The 19,693-nt window shown below is 39.1% G+C and overlaps 1 protein-coding gene across 2 annotated transcripts in view; it reads right to left on the bottom strand.

Annotated features, from left to right (window-relative positions):
- Positions 1–19,693, bottom strand: part of LOC131678909 (protein bowel) — a 170,111-nt gene that overhangs the window by 133,944 nt on the left and 16,474 nt on the right. The window lies entirely within an intron of this gene.

Genomic DNA, 19,693 nt, shown 5'->3' with positions numbered 1-19,693 from the left:
CTATATTTTAGACGCGTTCACAACCAATCCAACTTTTGCTGCTTCTCGTTTCAGTCGTGTGTAAAGCTAAGCCATCGTTTCAAATGTTCTCCAAATAAGGTCATGGTCATCCGCCAAGCATACAAATAACACCTTCTAGTGCAATGTTAAACAAAAGGCACGAGATGCCATGGCCTTATCTTAGTCCCGGGGAAGCCGTGTTCGTTCATAATTTTCCATAGCTCTGTGCGGTTGATGCTATCGTATGCCGCCTTGAAATCGACGAACAGATGGTGCGTTGGGACCTGGTATTCACGGCATTTCTGGAGGATTTGCCGCACGCTGAAGATCTGGTCTGGTGTCGAGCGCCCGTTGACAAAACCGGCCTGATAACTTCCCACGAACTCATTTGTAATAGGTGATAGGCGTCGGTAAATAACCTGGGATAACACTTTGTAGGTGGCATTCAGGATGGTGATCGCTCTATAGTTCTCGCATTCCAGCTTGTCGCCCTTTCTATAGATGAGACAAATAACCCCTTGCTTCCACTGCTCCGGTAGCTGTTCGGATTCCCAGATTATGACTATTAGTGTGTGCAGCAAATGACCAGCCTTTCCTGGACCATTTTGATGAGTTCAGATCCAATGCCATCCTTACCAGCTGCTTTATTGTTCTTAGCTGTTGAATGGCATCGTTCACTCCCAGCACTACCTTGGCCTTCTGCATCCGTTTCTTCATTGCCGTTAAAGTGTTCAAAGTAGTGTTGCTTCCATCTTTTAGTCACCAATCGTCCATCCGTCAGAATGTTTCCATCCTTATCCCTACAAATTTCGGCTCGCGGTATTAAACCTTTGCGGGATGCGTTGAGCTTCTGATGGAATTTTCGGACTTCTTGAGAGCGGTACAACTGTTCCATTTCCTCACACTTTGCTTCTTCCAGACGGCGTTTTTTCTTCTGGATCAGGCCGGTCTGTTGCTTCCGCTTCAGTCGGTATCGTTCTACGTTTAGCCACTTTCTACCACATGTTCTTGGTCTTTCTGGGAAACGAAACTTTCTGCTTGGACAAATGTTGAATGATTTCAGTGCTCAATGGCATAGATGATGGAACTAGATAAAGACGAATTCCGAAAACCTCAACTCAATTTTACACCTTCAGAAAATATTCCACTTCACGAAGATTGAAAAACATTGATACCGATTTCGACAGCCACAACGCGACTGTTTCAATCGATGAACCAAGTGAAACTGTTGATGAATAATTTTGGAAGGAGTTATTTTCCTTCATATTTGTATTGACTTTTCTTATCAACTGTACGCATTCTCAATAATAACAGTTCGTATGCGGAGAAAGTCTGATTAGAACATTTTGTGTATGAAAGACACAATATCTAGTATTATCTAGCGCTAAATCAGTGCCAGATACCGATGAGCGGAAAATGAAACGCCATTTCTTTCACTTATTAAAGTTCAGTATCGTGTTGTTTACTTTTACTGGTTACTTGTGAACTATCGAGATGAGTGAGTCACAGAAGCTACAAGTGGAGCTCTGGCCAAATGCGGTCTTATTCCATATTCGCGATGTGGAACACTTATTTAGGTATAGATAAAATGATTCCGAATATTCGTGGTGTGGAACACTGGTCCAGATAAAATATTTCGTGTGTGGTTCATGCAAAACGAATAACCGCCCATTTTTGTATTAGTTTAGGTTTGTCATCTAACTGGCACCAAGATGGTGCTAGTTACTGATGAGGAGAATCCCAAACGCTAAAAATTAGCTTTGAGTTAGGTATTATGTCCTGTCGCACAATTTTATATCTTGAAAAATATATGAAAGACCCTTGACTCCGTTGAGCTAACGCATTGAGTTGAATTACATTCGAGAGAATTAAAATAACAAACGTTTTAATTTTTCTGTCACTAATCTTATTGATTTGTTCGAGTAGCTTATCGATTAAAAACCATTCGATTATTATTGCTGTTAATCGATTAATCGACTAAACGAATCGTAAACGGACATTCCTAATAACACCATCATTATTATCATAAGTGTCTTTGAACGCCCGCCGCTCAGAAAAATTCCTCGATTGCCATCATATTCATCTAGTGCGGGGTTGACCGCCTCAGCCAGGTTCTATACTCAGCAGAACTGTAGCTGGTCTCTCTTTCAGCATTCGCGCTACATGTCCAGCCAACTTCGGTCTGTCACGTTTAATCAGCCTTCCAGTGTTAGCATGTTCGTATACTTGGCTCGTGGTTCATCCGTCTGTGCCATTCTCTATTTTCTACTGTGTCGTCGAAAAGTAATATTTTCAGCTAGTATTGAAACCTATGCAATCTTTGCTGATCTTTTTTTTCTTTTCTATAAACGATCAGATTCTATGTGAGTGTTTTAATGCATGTATTTTATTTGATCAAACTTTCGTTTACTGTTATGGAATCCAGATCCCTCCCCCTGGCTCAAAACTTTAACCCTCATGTAACCTTGTGTCGCCCATTTTATGACACAACTGTTACATGTTTACGTTCACAAACGCTCCCGAAAAAATCTCGATGTCAAAAAGACCATACACACAAAATTGGAGGTCGCAACCCACGCACCCACTTTTCAAATTCGCCAAACTAACGCGACCAACTCGAACACCGAACGGGCAGCGACCAAAACAGCAGCAACCTACCACCAAATCTCCAAACAACACAAATTACGCGACTAATTTGACTATCGTAACATAATATCCGATCAAGCCAAGGTTTCCCATGCCTCTAAACACAGCTTAGGTGTCGATTTGCTTGTCGTGGACCCACAGGCTGCACCCAGCCAGAAATTCATTCATGAGTTTTTTTCCCTCCCGTTGATTTCAACATATATATATATATATTTCTCATAACTCTCTCGCTCGGTGAGATACGCACCTCCGACTCCGCGTGATCTGTTGCGAGTGAGAGGTGAACCGAGGTCAAGACTTGTGATCTTGCTGCTGAGTCCGGGCTAATACCTGCACGGCGGTTGGTTGAAGTTGGTATCCGTATGTCGCTCCGTAGCCGGCTCAATCGTGAGATATGCTGAAATTCCTTCATTTCGCTTTGGGCCTGGCTGGCAGGAGCTACACCACACGGGCGAGGGTGGAAGGCGTTTTAGGTCACGACGTCAGCAACGGTTTGAAAGTGTGCCTTTGATAAGCTGAGGGGAGTGGAGAATAGCCAGCCCCCCACAGAACACGATTGCGCCTGGAACAATTCACTTCGGAGGAGCAAAAATAAAAATTACAAGTACTGTGCGCACGTTTCTAGAATCATCGAATTACAAGACGTCGATAATGGTTTTCTTAGAGTCGCGGGTAGCTCGCGAAAGATGAAAGAATGCCGCCCAGCAGAAGAGTCTCGGGGCGAACAGTTTCGGCCATCGGCAGCCGGTGAGTAGAGTATATTGCAAGTGGTGGCCATGCAGCATTGCACAACTGTCGCACGATATTTGCGCTACTTTTGTACACTCACTTGATTCTTGAGGCCAAGTGCCACCTAGCCGAGCGCGGTGCGCGCACAGAGGCCCCCATTTTAACGATCGAAACTCTTCTATCAAATCATTCGACGTGAAGTGACTGGTTGACTGACTGGCTGACTGACTGACAGTCTGGTAGGAAGACTGTTTCAAGCGAACAATCGCAGCTCTTGTTGAGACTACCTAATCGAATCAGTATGTGCACGAGGAGTTGGGTTTTTTTTTGCTCCGATCAGCGAATCACGCACAGACGAATCGTTTTTCTGGCTGTATGACATCATAATTTGCTCACCGGGTGCCATTCATTTAGCGGCTGTTTGTTTCTAGCTTCTAGATGATGATCACGATGAGGGTTATGATGGTGTTGGTGGTGGTTGCGCTTGAAGCTACCAGGGTTTACCACATTGCGGTTGTTTTTCACCCTTCGATGGACGGCAAGGCAATAAGTCACACCTCGATGATTCGAAATAATCGGCACAATCAAGCTAATTGTCACTTGTTTATTGGGAGTTCAAAACGCGAGTTTTTTTTCAGATACTGCAAATAGCAAAGTTGCTCTGCCTAATTGGATGTGATAGAGGCTTCTGTCAATAGTGGACCATCGTGGTGCGCCGCAGTAACAAATGGCGTGTGTTATGTTATAATCTAGATAAGCCGCAAAACCGCGGTATGGTTTCCTTTTTTCATGGTTACCAATTGATCGAATTTTTTACAGAAAGTACATTGTCTCTTTCCCGAACAATAACATGTAATATATGGCTGATATCGGAGAAACCTCAAGGAAGCATTCAAGGATACTTGTTGTTTTCATGCTGGCCTTATCGTGTTTTGCGTTTTACGGTACTTTACGCAGGCAAAAGTGCCGGAACGTACGGCAAACGTGTCCTGCGACGAGGTCGTTGAGGATGAGTCGTTACCTTTCAGTTAAAACCGTTTATTTCAGGCAAACTTTTTCCGCCGTAGCGATGCCAACTTTAAAATGTCTTACACCGCACAAGTCCAGCTATCCCATAGCATTCTCTCCTCGTAGATCAGTGGTTTTCAACTTTTTTCGCTCCATGTATCCCTTTCCGAATATTGAACCCCAGCATGTTTCCCTTTCTGAAAATTGCTTACCAAATGAATTTCCATTTGGGTGAACACCATGCTTTTTTAGATTAGGAAACTATTCCGGACAACTTTCAGTCAGCATCCTAATTCTAGGCACACTGAAACAATATATAAGTCAAATATTCGACGGGAATGTTAGGACGCTTAACAAGTTCAAATTTATCCCGCATAATTCTCTCCCTACAATAGTCTAATACACCAAAAAAAAGTTTTCAAAATCGTGAATAAAATGCCATGAATTCTGTAACAATCACGTTTTCAGGTCACGGAAACAGGACTATGCGCAAAAATAATGTGTTTTATAATTATGTTCAATTCTCCTGCAGTAACACCTATATAACGCTTTTATTGGTGGAGATATTGGTTTTTTTTATTTTGTGAATTTCAGTCACGGTTTCCGCCACGCAATCGATTTTCTGTACGTGAACTAGTACACAGCTTTAGGAACATTATGACCAAAACCAAAGGTTAACTCGTGATTTTATCAAATAGATGAAAAACATTATTCAGAGTCCGATTGATTACATCTTGAACACGGTGTGATTTTCGTGATTGTCATTAGTTCATGTCATCAAATCATGAATTCCCAATAAATTAGTCACGATTTGAATTCCCAATAAATTAGTCACGTTGTCTATGTATACGTTAACTGATTCATGATTTCTAGCGAATTAGTCACGACTCGTGAAATAGTTTACAATATCGTAAAGTATTCATTATTTTGTGAAATAGTTCACAAGATCATAAAATAATGTTCATGTACTCGCGAACTAGTTCATGATTTCTAGTATAATAGTCACGACTGATCATTAGTGCTGGTGAGATAGCTCACAAAATCGAAAAATACTATTAAAGTATACGTGCACTGCTTCATGATTCCTAGCGCATCAGTCACGACTGATTATTCGTGCTCATGAAAATATAATTCATGTATTCGGGAGCCCGTTCATGATTCCTAGTATGATTGGTCACAACTCGCATTTCGTGCCCGTGAAATAGTTCATAAAATCATAAAATATGGTTCATATATTCCTGAAAGAGTTCACGACACCTAGTATCACATTCACAACTGACCATTCGTACTCGAGAAACAGTTCACAACATCATAAAATATTACTCATGGATCCGTGAACTGATTCATGATTCGTAGTACATAACTCACGAACTATTTTCAATGCTTGTGATTTTTAGAAAATATCTTTAATCATTTTCAATTCCATGCAATTCTGCACATGGTGATTACATTTTCACTTGAACATTTTTTTTCAAAATTAGGGATTTATCATGGAATATCATATAACTATGTCCGGCTTCTAGCGACTAGTGCAAGTAGCAGATATAAGAAAACTATTAGAATCTTGTGTGTGATGCCCGGACAGAAAACAAAAACTGCACTGAGCACCAAAAATACATTATATAGCCTCAAATCGTGTTTGTGATATAGGTCACAAAAGATACCGTAAACACTAGTTTACAAGAAAAGTGAAGCTTCCAGAAAAAGTATTTTTTGGACAAATTTTGGGTCGCCGAACTCGAAAACAATATTCATTTTTTTGTTCAAAGAAGCGATTTTGTGATTTTCTCATATAACTCGTTTTTGAGCACTTTTTGTAGTTTTAAGTCAATATTTCGTGTCAAAATCGTTCAATTAATTTAGTAAATATGCAAGTTGAAAGATGCCAAGATGCCCTTTCCAAAAACATATAATATGTGTCAATCATATGTAAATTTTTTAGTGCTGCAAGCGACCAAAGTTTAAAAAAGTGCATTTTTGACCATTTTTAAAAGTTACTCATTTTTAAATGATTTTTTTTACCAAAAAACAAATTTTTTTCGCACGTTTTAGAATCTAAGATGACAATATGTTAAGGTTAATTTTAAGCCTAATATCACTAACATCGGATGGAAAATGTTGATGCTATGGCACATTGAGCGAAATGGAAATTTTATGATTTTAGCGGGCCCTGCCCTGGTGCGGCGGTTTAGAGGGTGTAGCACTGGTCTCATAAGTCGTCGAATATTCGAGTCCCTATCGGGAAGGAGTCTCAGTGGGATCGTAGCACTAGCCACGTAATATTCTATGAACTGAGAATCTGCTGTGAAGCCTGTTGAAGCAGAATGCTAAAATTCGTTTAATTCGTAAAACAAAACTTTTCCAACGAAATTTCCACATTTTGAAAAGAGCACTTAGTTGTACAATGAAATGTCCAAAACCATTCAAATGCCGCAGGATGGATGGATGCAAGCTCGAGAAGACAGTACCCAACACAAACAATAACTATTAAGTATAGAAGATTATTTCAGCCGAAAGTATGATTGTGCGAAATTTTTCATACATTTTTCATCCCACTTTTGTGACACTTTTGAACAAGCTATTGACAAATAACTAAAATAGTGCCCTAAAACACCATTTTCAAAGAAATCTTGAAAATGCATCTTTGAAAAAATGGACTTGGTTTTCTGGTTAGCTATACAAAATTAACTGAGGAAACACCTTTCTTCTTAGCTTATCGCGATTACCTTAAAATTCTGAAAATATGAAAAATTATTTTTCTATAATAAAAAGTAGAGCAAAAACAAAAAAGCGGAAGCAAAAGAAAAACTTTTTTTTTAAACTCGAACTTCTTTGAAAGAGAAATAGAATATTATTTTCGGATTCAGCGACCCAAAATTAATCTAGAAAACACTTTTTCTCGTAACTTAATTTTTCTTGTAAACTAGTGTAATCTTATTTAAGACCAAAAGAGATATGTGAAAAACAGAGCAATTTTCACTCGGTGCCTAATAACATCACAAGTTTTTGTCGGATTTTCGTGATCTTAGGCTTAAAATTCACGTGAGAAGTTTGCCTGTCACATAAGATTTTAAAAGATTCAACCAAAAATTAGTAATTTTACCAAACACAATTTTTTTTTACTTTGATTGAATTGTTGATATTTTACCATAACATGTTATACATTTTTGAAATGGGCACATCAATACCTTTCGAATGATGTGGCGTTCGTGTTAATCGGAAGATTTGTTCCTGAGATATTGACCAAAAACTGCAAAAAGTGCTCAAAAACACCTTTTTTAAAAAAATCACAAAAACGGTTCTTTGAAAAAAAAAAGGAACATGATTTTCGTGCTCAGCGACCCAAAATTGACTTAGAAAACACCTTTTTTCTTAACTTCATGCAATTAACCCAAAATTTGCAAACTAGTGAAATCAGTCACACTTTTATGAACCAGTTAAAATTGTCACGTTACTTCGAATAAAAAATACCATAGTCACATTATTACACGTGTCAAATTCGAAAGTGAGTTCAAGAATAAAATATCATGATAACATGTAAATAACTCAAGAAAATTTTGACAAAGATCGAAAAATCATGACGTTAAATCACACTGCTCGTGATTAAATATCAAGAAATCATGAACACAAATCACTTCACCTGTTGCTAAAATATCACGATAACGTTAATATTAATTACGAAAATCGTGACTAAGGTCCGGAAATCATGAACATAAATCACACTACTCTGCAAGAAAAATCCCATAATAAACCCATGAATAAAATATCCTGGTTTCGTGATGATAAATTACGAGCATCGCGACAAAACCACTGCAATTATGAAGAATGCTTAAATGGCGGTTCTTTTTGTTGATATACAGTGGATCCCCAAATTATGAACAAGAATCATAACAAATACTAAACGTGTCCAGGGAACAACTACAGTAACCCAACCAAACTCTGGGATGTAACGCCACAAAACACAAATAACTTCATGAATACACGATTCATTATCCATAATTTTAGGAACTTGGTCACGATGTTCGTAAATCATTCAGTTCACGAAATCGTGATTTTTTTCGTGTAGCAATGAAATGTTTTTTTTGTGCAGATGGGTACAATTAGTTTTTAACCTTTCGGATTTCCTTATCAGTAACTGTCTTGTTTTGATTGTGAGTTCGCCATAATTAAGGCATAAATTCTATCTCTCTCCGTTGAAAAGTTAATGTTGGCGCCTTCTATGCGGCCACAGGTGGAACTAAAATTTTCTAACCAAAACATAGCTCATATTATATACTACAATTCTTCTGTATTATGAATTATTCCTTAAAAAATTTGTAGTTCGTGGGAAACGAGTACTGATACACAACCATGTACTGCTAGGCGCTATGCAAAACTGACTGAGGCATCACTTCGTTTAAAGTTTAATAACTTCTTTTAACGAAACCAGATTGACTAGCAGTGTTCGACAAAGTTGTAGACAATTAAATCATCTCTCTTATTTTCAGTTACAGTGGTAATACAATGCATACAGCGCCACCTACCGAAAATGCGAGCTAGTGGGTTTTTCCAAGTAAATTGTCGAAAAATCTCTCGTACGGTACGGTAGTCCTTTAGCTAGACTTGTCCGATTTGCTTCCAATTTGGTGCAAGTACTCCTGGTGGGACTAGGAATCGAATCAGGGGTGGGCTGATTAAGTTTTCATTATTTTTTTGGTCAGCCTAATGTACATGCTTCGTCTTTCACTTAATTGTAGAATATCAAAATTTATAGTTCTCAGAATAATGTTGAATGCGAGTGTGTGGTGAAATCGTATTTTCGTTGTAGAATCCTGCAAATTTAGATCGTTGTTGGAAGTAACAACGAAATAGACCTACAATGCATATGTTGTTTAAATCATTATGGAGCATAAAAGTGTTTATTTAGTACACTGAAGCTGGCGAAATTGATATCTTGATGAATAAAACAGATACGAGTAGTACTTAGTGGCTTCCTTGAGGAACATTTTAACCCATTCATACCCATGTTGTTTGTGGACAACAACGTTTTAAAACAACTAAATTTTTTGATTAAGGCAAGATTTACTCACAAAAACAAGTACGGCTAATAAATGTGTCAATTGGTTTTCATTTCAGCATTAATAGTTACAAGGATCAGCTCTAGAACTGAAGTTATTGCAATTCGTCTGATTGGATTTCGATGGAGCAGTGCTGCCAGGGTCAGTTTACGATGACGATGGGAAATGAATTTTTCATATATCTTCGTTATGTTACAATATTATTAAAAACGGATAAAACTTATCGATTTAGACTGTCTTTGGCTACGTTTTCCACATAAGCGGACTATTGTAAATATTCTAGGAGGATTGTATTGAGCATTGGAAGGTAAAAATTTAGCAGCTTGTAGCACTGCGAGGAAGCACCTATCTTTATGAAGAAAGTCTTTTCGTGTTTCTTGACCCCGCCGCTTTCAAGGAAAAATAGTTTTGAAACCCTACGCGCCCTAGAAAAAGAGTTGGGCATGAAAGGGTTAAATAATTCCTGTGGATGTTTTGCCAAAGTTTTCGCCACTCTCCACGCATGTTAGGAAATGTATTTTCAATATTCAAAATTCCTTTTTCGAAATCGTGCATAAGATACATTTTTTAAATAAAGCGTGCACCCTCCCGATCAAAATGAAATGATAAGATTATAACACAATAAAATTTTCGTGACAGATTGTGTTATAAATTTGGTCTCGTTAGTAGTTAAAATAACAGAAAATTATAATAAGTAACAACGCGAGATATGGTTTTGAAATCTTTTTGTTGTGTGTTTCTGATCGGGCTCTTTTGTGCTACTAGTAATTCATCTCTGTGTTAGGTGCATCATATTACTATTAGACAGGGAATAAATTGCAATACTTTTCCAACAACAACCGACATCACCTCGTGTTACAATAAACAACTACCAAAGTGTTATTGTCGTTTGAAAACTAGTTGCGCAATCGTTCTGTAAGCTACACAGCTTGATAACACGTTTGAATTGGCCATTTGAATCAGTACTCTTATCATTGCCCTCTGAAAAAAAACACAAACCAGCTTCTCCTGCACATAATAAAACTTACCCACCCACTTTTATCTACCGCAAACAAACGGGTATCTTTTATCGTCCACTTTTCGCCTTCCGCGGAACCATTTCGTGAAGGAAGCTGCTTCGCAAACCATAATTAGAGACTTGAACATTTGAAATAGTTCCCCGTCCCTTCCGTCTTCCCACACATACACACTCACACCTCACAAAACTATCACGAACCTAGATCCAGCCAGCTCCCGGCGAGATCTTGAGCAACGGGGAAGCCTATAGTTTTACGACCTCTTCTCCCTCTCCATCTGCCTGCCTGCCCGCCAGAACGCCCTGTTTGACACATCGATTCGACTGCAGCAGCGCGTAGCCGCCACCGCGCCACAGTCTTTGGCACCCATATCGGTGTGTTTTGCGCTGCTCGCCTTCCTACTTTAATTTTTATGACATCATAAAATTATAAAAATTATACTGTTCACTTCTGAAACATTTTGATCGCTGGTTACCGGTTACGACTACTACTACTACTACTTGGCTGACTCGGTGGCTGCTGCCGTTGATCCCATCGTGTCGGACTCTTAAACGCCTATAGGCGACTATTGATGTGCTTGGCAGTTTCGCGGCTTTCGGACGGGGTCAATAAATTAAGCTAAGCTTTCCGCACACAAAGACACACACGCATATGAGGCCAAAAACAAAAGGCGCACGCGGAAGCATTGAGGTGTTGTTTAGCTCGTGGCTCTAAATTATTTCCGAAGCCATCAAATTAGCGTGTTTATGAAGTTCAAACGTTTCTGATCGGGGGAAAGAGGGGACAGCGAGGGTAATTTCGATTTGATGTTCTACTTTTGTTGTATAGGCACCAGTAATGGGTCGAGAGTTCAGCAGCCGAACCGCTTGGAAATGTATAACAGTAAAAGCACATCAAGTTGGTTCAAGCGTGGCTTCTTGCTGCTTCAAATGGTGATGCACTGCTCCACTAGAGAGGGGCCATTTCTTTTCCCCCTCATTGTGGATGAGTAAGAGAGGCTTCAATTCAACTTCAGCCGGGATTGGTTATCTTCTCCATCTAAGCGGGGTCTATTTTCCCGACAGGCAGATTCTCTCCACTTGGAGTGTCGAGCGTGTGGAATCTGGATGCCATAAAAGAGACCCACAGCAGGACGTGCGAGGGGACACAGGTGGGAGGCACTCGGCATACCAATCAAGCAGTAATAAATTGAAAAATGCTAAGATAACAATCAGTTTTATTTTTCCTCGTATCAACGCTGCTGGCTGGTGGCCGGGTTGAAGCAGGCAGCGTCTGAACCGTACGAAACCGGTTGTGGAGGGGGCATACATAACAAAGTGACTTTCGTCCAGTCCGCGAGCGCGCTGTTGTGGTTCCCGGGTGACGCGGTGCAGTGGTGTGGTGGCGGTGGTGGTGCCGCGGATGATCCGAAAGAAAAGGTGGAGAATCACAACGGTTTCGAAAAGCTGCTTGAAGTTGAAATCCTGCTCTTATCACAGCATCTTGATCATTTTTGTGTTGTTGTTCAGTTTCTCTGCTTAGGCTCTCGTTTTCCGTGCTTGCTCTCGCTATCGCCAGGGCGATTCAACGACTTCAAAAAGCTGTTGTTCGTGGCGATGATGATTCCTTTTAATTATAATTTATGGTAACTCGCATTAGAATTAATTATTTAAATTTGCGCTTTTCCTGCGCTCTCTTGGTTGACCGGGAACCCTGGCGTCGATTGGGGTAGTTTTCTCTCACCTAGATCGGCTGTAGATGTTTCAATATTTTGGTTTTCAAGCAAACAATTGTAGCCTGGAATATCGCAATTTTCAAAAAAATCTGGACTATGCCTATGGAAATGGTAACGTTTGCCGGATGATAGTTCGATGGAATCCCGTCTAATGATTGAATGTTTAATAGTTAAAGAAACTGATTCTAATAATCGAGTTGAAATAGCTACAGACTGGTGAAAATATTTGCATACATTGTTTGTTTAGATGAATGTAAGGCACGGGGCTTTGAATATGCGAAAGAAATACGTTTTGTTCAATCCTAGAGTTATTAAAGCTACAATTAAAGCTTTAATAACTCTAGGATTGTAGTTATTAAAGCTACAAATCACAATTGTCAAAAATACTTTCCGCTTCCTATAAATCTATCCCGCCTTGTGCCGGAAGGAAAAATTTCCATTTAACAAACTGCTATGTTTCGAACATAGAGAGCTACTTAACACCGCCTTCGTAGCTTGCAACAAAAATGGCATGACAGATTCACGTGAAAGGCCTCATGCATGTATACTTGCGAATAGTGCTATTGACGCATATCTTATATCTAACCTCACAACTCGCAATATTTGTGCTGCCAGGTGAGTGTTGATAACATAACAGGAAATACGCATATTGTACGGCATATTTGCTGTATATTGAAGCATCAACTTCTGATGATTTCTAAAGGGTTGTATCATTCAGTGACCGAAATGGGCTACCACTCAAAATCAGCAGTGATTTGGGGTAGCTCAGATATCAATTTATTTATTTATTTTTATTTTAGTCCAACAATTGCACGATCTAGCAGGGAATGGTGTTCGATGTAACTCCCTGTTCTGACGGTATTACGCATTAGTTGGCGTATCTAACGAGCTCGACACATCAACAATTGCCCCTAAGTTCTTTTCAGGCAGTTTTGATTTCTAGGCCCTTACTCTTAGAATTGTGAATGTCCAATCGATCAAATGAGTGCTGAAAATTTTTGGTCCGTTTATGTATCCGGGAAAAGTGGAGTCCTTCCAGTTCTACAAGGATATGACCACTACCAGTATATTTTAAAGAATGTTCTTACTTGTAGTCTTACATCAGGATACATTCCATTAGCGAAGCGGTAACTAATTGAGTAGACAAAGAACTATAGATCCATCGGTCTCGCCTGCTTCCTTCTCTAATCAAGGGAATGTTTAATCGACCACTATTTTCGGGACGCTTAGACGAGCACATGCTTCATATAATACAATAGGCACCAGGGGGAGTCTACTACCACCCTTTTAGAAAATGTTGATATACATCATTAAAGCTTATTCGCAAAAGCAATAAAGTTTAGGAGTTTTACTTGACGTTGAACATGTCGCTTTAATTTTTTAGAAGCAACACGGGATCGTGAATTACCTTTATATGCATATCATGAACTGGATACACGCAATGCTTAACAACCGACATATGTATTCATCGTTAAGACAAATAGGGATAAAGGAACTGAGCGCTTGCGAATGTCCTCAAGGTGGTGTGCTTGGGTTCCCGACACAAGGTTTCACCGATGCTTATCACATAATCATCACCGGTATTTGCATCTAAAATTCGTCTGCGCAGATCAATTTCAGAATCAAGAGAGCTTTCGGCAAATCATAGGTATTCAAACCCAAGTACATTCAGAGGATCACACAACAATGTTTAGCCAAAAACTGGCATTGTCAAAGTAGAACCATCTTCAGTGATTTTAAACACAAATATTATAGTGGAATTAAACGGAAGATATCTATCTTAACAGGGCTTACCACCATCAGAGGGCATCACCTACTACTGCTCTAGAGGCCCTCTTGAACATTCAACCCCTATATATGTCTATGAAGTTTCTGAAACAAGAAGCACTTTCTTGCGTATGCCGTCATAGGGTCACTGGACTCTGAAACTGTAACGCGACACACGATTGTGGCCTCACATGATTACGTAAGATGAGTATATACTTTTTCCCAATAATCTTCCACTCACATGTAGTTTGCGCTTTAAAACTTCAAATGTGAGAATTACTTCTCACGAGGAATGGCTGTCTTGTTGTATGGATCTAAAACTTGAAGAATATGTTACACTGACAAATTTTTCTTTGAGGGCCCAGCCGGTGCTGGTGTCTATTGTAGTGAAATGAGATTAGACCAATCCCATCCGCTTGGTAGATACTACATCGGCGTACAGTCGGCACTTTATCAGGAAATTTTCGGTAAAAGAATTTATTTTTTCTCTGACAGTCAGGCTACCCCAAAAGCACTTAGTTTGGCAGAGTAAAGATTGTAATTAGTAATGACATATCGAAATTAAATCTTAGAAATTAGCATTTCAAATGCCATTTACGGGTGCTGCATCTTAATTCGTTGGTCCCGAACCAGCTCTACCACTGTCGATAAGTCGTTTAAAGCACAAAATTCGCCCTTCGGTTACATCCGAATTTGCCAACCATTGGCGTAACTTGCAAACTTCAAACAAAAACTTTTCTACCGGATGTAAGTCCGAAAATGTAAAAGAATGTGTTCCATTTGTCCAAGTAAAATTGCAGTGTTCTGGTCTGGACACTGACTGAACATTGCATTATCACACGTGCTGAGAATTATTCATGTGATCTTTGTGAATCCGATTAAGGAATTTCATTTGATATGTAACTACCCTGAAAATTAACTGTGTATCCGGATTTTTGGTTCTCCATACATATATGAACCTATGTGCTGGGAGTTAAAATCAGAGTATAGGGGAACATGAGGAGACTTGACCAGGTTTTCAATTAAACCTACGTAAATGTCTAAAAAAGTTTTCAATCTATCCAAAGTCGTTGAAATGTAATGTGGAAAAGTATTGTGCGTATTCATTATTTTTGGCAGAATTTTTATTGTTCTTAACCCAGTATGGCGAAGAGCTATAGGCTTTATCAGTTAGGTTCATTATTTCTTCGGGCATGAAGAGTTCAGGCTGTTTCCTGTTTTGTGTTGTGAATGTATTGGATTGATATTTTCCATTTCCAACCTTTTTTCTTCCACCATCCATCATGAAAATGATAAGACGACATGGCAAGGCACAAATTTCCGAATAACAACATACACGTGGAAAACGCATCAATCAAACAAATATATTTGTCATCCCCGTTGTTGTCTGCATATTTTTGATGGTACCGGTTGCTGCTACAGAAACTTTTAGTCGTTGATGGTTGGCCAATCTGATATTTAACTTTGGGTGTTGAAGTTTGTTTGGTTTGGTTACAGTTGATGATTTGAATTAAGTATTTCCACATGGTCACGAAAGATGAAATAGAATAGTTTAAGCGAATTCTCACCACCCGAACATCGTTGAGAGGGCTGGAAAAGAAAGCCCTAAACTATCACTACACCATTTCGGACGTAATCGATCGCCAACACCGGTATTTTAGGTTCACTCTTGAGACCGCGTTTGTAAATTTATAAGTGCTAAAACGTTCACTTATGCACCAGTGTGTTATCCAACTGGCAAAATCGCGACCATATGGGAGCGTGGATGATCGCGAAGGGTTTGAGCGTTTCTATGTTAATGTTTTTGTCACGTTTGCTAGCATGTATGTAACTTCGAGTATTCGCGTTTGTTCTTGAATGATCTGGCGGACTGTGAAAATGATACTTAATTTTCACTGTAAGTTACGTTGCGTAAGCACGGTATACTTCGTAGATTGCAGTTTGATGACTTTCAGTTCCACTCAGATTACTTGAGGAGCATTGTTTGCGGATAACAATTGATCAAGTCCAAGCGAGAATTTCGCCTGAGAACCACCATTATACGGGTCACAACCATATTTACCGTAACTTGGTATACAAGGAAGAAAGTGTTGATGTGGTACTTACTTAACGGAAGGCCCCGACTCAGTGACACTCCCATAAGTACCACGGATTGGGTAGTGGATGGGTTGTTAGTCAGGATTCGCCTCAAGCAAGCGATGCGACTGAGAATATATTTTCGTGCATTAAAAGTTTGAATGGTTTATTGACTATAGGATACGTAAATGTTGAGTTTAAACGTGGTATTGTGGACCATTCATAAATTATGTCACACAAAGATTGCCCAATACTAACTAACTTTCTCTCATATTACCACGAACCAAATGATTTCGGTTTTTCCTTTTTTTGTAAAAGCACCATTCACTCAGACAAGACAATACGTATTCCCCAAGCGCATTAAAGACCCAGTGGATTCGTTTCCTAGTTGAGCTGGAGCTTGTGCGACCACCCCTGGCTGCTACTCCGTTATCGATCTGGACTAACTGAAGTTGCACAGAGAATAAGTAGATAATTATGCTTGGGAATAGCTAAACATCTTTCAATATGCAACTCCTGGTAATCCTAAAGTATTGATCAATACCGGTGCCGGTTAGGCCCGAACGTAGATCGCGGAAGGAAAGGGAAGGAATGGTTAGTCCGATACTTGCTTTTGCTAGAGGCCGTATGTACTACTGAGCACTCCACAAGTATCGCAGGAGGAGGATATTTTTGTTAGTAAGAGTATAGGAAGTTGGATCACTTCTTCTTTACCGACGCCAGAGAGGAGACTTCACTATCTGGACTAGATATATCGATCCACCAAACTCATAGACCGGGGACCAACGGCTTTACTTCCCTTCCGAAGGAAGACGTGACCACAGATTTTTTCACCTCAGAAAAATCTCAACGACCTCGGCTGGAATTGAACCCAGACAAATTGGAATGAGTGGCGGTCACGCTTACCACTCAACCACCGCCACAGTGGTCCCAAAGAGCAAAAAAGGGGGTTTTTTAGATTGCGTCAAAACGGTTGACTTTAGCAATATGGTGTCTTTGAGAAAGTTTCTTGGAGTAGAACTCCCCTTCTTTCTGTCTTATCAAATTAATGATTAATCCCCCTAATAGTGAGTTACGGAATTTATTTTCTCCAATAATTCAGATAGACAAATACTTACTTCAGCAAAGTTGTAGAGAAACTCGTTGCAAACATTTTACCCGAAGACTTCAAATCTCTATCTTTTAAGGTTTTTGAGATATGAGACATTATTTGTAAAAGGCCCCTTAAAAACAGTTTTTTCATCATAAGTTTTCTTCTAGATTTTTTCCATTATATAAATGTTCTAGAACATTGTTTGGGCTATTAAACTGCATTACTTTGCCGAAGACGGAAACTTGCTATCGCTAGTATGTGTGGAGATATTCACGTTTTTTATTGAAAATAGCTCTTTTTCCAATGCCGATAACTTTTAAACGGGCAAAAACGGGCAAACCACTTTGTAAACAAATTAAAGTGCAAGAAAAGCACAACAAATGCAGGAAAAATCAGATCTCCCAAAGGCGGCCCTCTATGGAAATACTAGAGCCTAAGTTTGTCCATACTAGAGCTGTTCCGGCATTAAATACATCACCATCTATTACTGTTAGTTTTTTTATTTCGATTATAGAGGCTTTAACCTTAAGGTCATTCGCCTCTTCGGGTTAGGAAAATCTCTTATGAAAAATTTCTAACCCTATGTGCGGGGTCGGGACTCGAACCCAGGTGCGCTGCGTACAAGGCAATCCATTTACCAACTACGCTACACCCATCCCCTACTGTTAGTTCGGAAATAAAGGGTTAAAGTCGTAATAATTATCCTTTCTTACTTTTGTAAGCACGTCTTGAGTAAATACCCAAGCAACCAAAAGTTGATATAAAGGAACTACATAAGCTTCTCGTTTTAAGTAATTTTGCAATACGTTTTATGTTCTAATAGCGGGTTAAGCAGTTCTCTTAAAGCTTGAGCAGCTTGAAAGTTCCCTATTAACTTTTTGTGAATTTTAAAGTGTGCTTTTTAAATATTATCCGAACTTCTGTTTGCTTGTGTCAAAAGTTACAGTTGTTCAAAAACTCAATGCATACGCCTGACACCGGAAACTGACAATTCCCTTGCGCCTACTTCATAACAATGGCGCAAGTGCAACCAAACGGCGAGTAATCAATTGCATTTGATGACGGAATGAGCCAAACTTCAGCTCAAGTATTTCCATAGAGGGCCGCCTTGGGGAGATCTGATTTTTCCTGCATTTGTTGTGCTTTTCTTGCACTTTAATTTGTTTACAAAGTGGTTTGCCCGTTTTTGCCTGTTTAAAAGTTATCGGCATTGGAAAAAGAGCTATTTTCAATCAAAAAACGTGAATATCTCCACACATACCAGCGATAGCAAGTTTCCGTCTTCGGCAAAGTAATGCAGTTTAATAGTCCAAACAATGTTCTAGAACATTTATATAATGGAAAAAATCTAGGAGAAAACTTATGATGAAAAAACTGTTTTAAGGGGCCTTTTACAAATAATGTCCCATATCTCAAAAACCTTAAAAGATAGAGAGTTGAAGTCTTCGGGTAAAATGTTTGCAACGAGTTTCTCTACAACTTTGCTGAAGTAAGTATTTGTCTATCTGAATTATTGGAGAAAATAAATTCCGTAACTCACTATTAGGGGGATTAATCATTAATCTGATAAGACAGAAAGAAGGGGAGTTCTACTCCAAGAAACTTTCTCAAAGACACCATATTGCTAAAGTCAACCGTTTTGACGCAATCTAAAAAACCCCCTTTTTTGCTCTTTGGGACCACTGTGCACCGGCGCCATCTCCAGTGGATTCGTTTCCTAGTTGGTCAAATAAACACTAAACAAACAAATAAATTAGTTTGCTCAGTCTAAAGAAATATCAGCTCGATTGGCATCAACCGGCGGAGACGTGTTCCCTTACAATGCCATCAAATCAAAGAACATTTCAAATTACATACGACAAAATATGTGCAATTCAGAATATAACGAAATGAAGACTGCTTAATTATTTGCATTAAAAAAGTTCGGAAAAAATTTGTTGCATAACCAAGGTGGTTCATTTTCAAAGATAGCACTTTATAAAAACAGGTGATAAGGGACGCGGACGAAAATAGCTGACTACCGCTAGATGCTTAATTTTCACTGTACAGTTCAGATACTAGAAGATATCACTACAGTTCCTGGTTCATGTCACCATGAAATGTATTGTCTAATGGGTATACGCGACATTTTTCGTTGGTCCAACTGAAGTCGTGAGTCTAGGCTGCTGAGACCGAAGGTTAAGACTACCTGATATGACCGATTCATGATCGCGCGAACGGTAAGTTAATGCTTAAGAAGTGTTTATAAATTTATAAGTACTAAAACTTTCACTTAATTATCGGGATGTTTGAATGTTGGCAAGATCGTAGACGTAAGTATGGGTTGCATGTTCGCGTTTGTGACCAGAGTTGAGTTATCGCGAAGGCCATGAGCGTTTGTATGTTTGGAATGAGAAATATTATGAGTGTAACATGCCGAATAAAGATTAAAAAGATGCTAAGAGATTAAGTAAAAGCGTATAAATTGACTGATCTTATTCATAGTATACGTGAGTAGTGAAAAAAGCAAACTAATAAACTAATTGAACTCATCTAAATGCCAGCAAATGTTATTTATTTACCATTAACGACAATTACATTCTGCTAG

Source organism: Topomyia yanbarensis, chromosome 2 (assembly GCF_030247195.1).
Source record: "Topomyia yanbarensis strain Yona2022 chromosome 2, ASM3024719v1, whole genome shotgun sequence".
Taxonomy (NCBI): domain Eukaryota; kingdom Metazoa; phylum Arthropoda; class Insecta; order Diptera; family Culicidae; genus Topomyia; species Topomyia yanbarensis.
This window is presented reverse-complemented; position numbering and strand designations above follow the sequence as displayed.